We start from the raw sequence: 1,844 nt of genomic DNA, 5'->3' as shown, positions 1-1,844 counted from the left end.
CACATGTGAAACACATGAGACATGAGAAAATAATTTAATCTAAAGGCATATGGGAAAATAATGGACTGGACACATAATAATAATAATAATAATAATTATAATAATAATAATAATAATATAAAGTAAATAAAACAGGATAGTTGAGTTAATTTCATTTCTACTATTTCTACTATAACATTCAGATTTGATTCACTGTGTTGCTGTTTCTTTGTAATTGTGAAATGAAAATTGTTTCTATATTATTTATTTTAAGTGTACGATGATAAAAGTTGCAACTAAAACATTATTAAACAAAAATATTGGAGTGTTTTTTAAAAGAAAATACTCTCTGTTATTTTACTTCAAAATGCCATGTTTAAAATTTCACATTAAATTCAGTATGTTACTTTCTTTACATTTCTTTGTAATGACTTGTGATATATACTAGTATTTTGTGAGTGAAAATTGTTTCAAAGTAAATCATACACTGAAAAACATGGTGTAGAAACAGTTTTCACACATAAATCGCTAGTAAATTTCACAGACACCACAACAATTGCAAAGAAATGGCAAGTAACACACTGATTTAAGCAGAAATACTGAAATAGTATTTTCTTGTGAAACATACTCAAATTATCTTTGTTTTATTTGCAAGTTTGAAAAATCATTTTCTTACAGTATTTCTCTGAGACAGTGGAAAAGCTCATGAGCTATAACCACAAATCATTCACCATCAATGACCGGCAATCATTCAGTCATTTCAGATGCTGCTAACACTGTTCAAAGCCTGAAGTTATTTCTGACTTGCTTAACCTACTTTGGAGACAATTCTGCTTTGTATTTTGACCTGATTTCACCTTGATCTAGTTTCCATGTACGTCATAACTCGTTAGATCCTTTGGCTTATCTATTGGGTATGACAGATATCTTTTCTTAGACAATGTGTTGAAGATCTCAAGTTATGCTTCAACTTTGCCTGAGATATTTCTTTTAAAATGCTTCAGAAGAAATAAAAAGAGACACAAATTAGACAATTGTTGTATTCTCAGATCATTTGGTCTTGTAAGAATTAGATGAGAAATGAGAGTTCATATTGACATATCTGATTTATAATAGCAGACTTTCATAACTCAGCAAATCTGAGCACAGTTTGAGATACTGTTGGGATTTCTACTTAAAAAAATAAAAAAAAAAGGAAGAACATAAATCAGAAAATTACAAGACTTCTGTAAAAGTCTCCAAGTCTCTATATCTTCTTTCTGTCTAGGAAAAACAGCTGATATATATATATATATATATATATATTTTTTTTTTAAAGATGAATACCTGAAGAACAAATAATGTCGAAACTAGAATTAAATACGCTGAGATACAGGCACATTTGAGCAGATCTGAAACATTCAGGGTGTGATTGTTTATTGATGCAGGTGCTGCGTGATTTCATTATCGGTAGATGCACACACACACAGACACACACACACACACACACAATTATTCTCCATGCAGTTAAATTAGCAAATAGTAGATTAGAATTGATTCCTGTGTTTTTCACAATGTGTGAGAAGTTTTGCTTAGCTCATTAAAAAGTTAGCTGTTCTTAGTGAAAATTTAATAAACACATTTTCACCTAATGAAACCATTAACAGCACATTTGGGAAGGTTTTTGGCAAATTTATTATTTACTAAAGATTGTGGGTCAATCCATAAATTGTTGTTTAAACAAATTTACCAATTCACCTTAATTCAGAAATATTGTGCTGTGTTGTTCCAGCAACATTTAAGATGATAATTTAGCTTTGGCCTTCGACTTTAGTGTCTAAACTATTAGGATACAATGCAACATTGTCAAGCAGACAGTTAAGGTT

Source organism: Sinocyclocheilus anshuiensis, unplaced genomic scaffold (genome assembly GCF_001515605.1).
Source record: "Sinocyclocheilus anshuiensis isolate Anshui unplaced genomic scaffold, SAMN03320099.WGS_v1.1 scaffold2191, whole genome shotgun sequence".
NCBI classification, from domain to species: domain Eukaryota; kingdom Metazoa; phylum Chordata; class Actinopteri; order Cypriniformes; family Cyprinidae; genus Sinocyclocheilus; species Sinocyclocheilus anshuiensis.
This window is presented reverse-complemented; position numbering follows the sequence as displayed.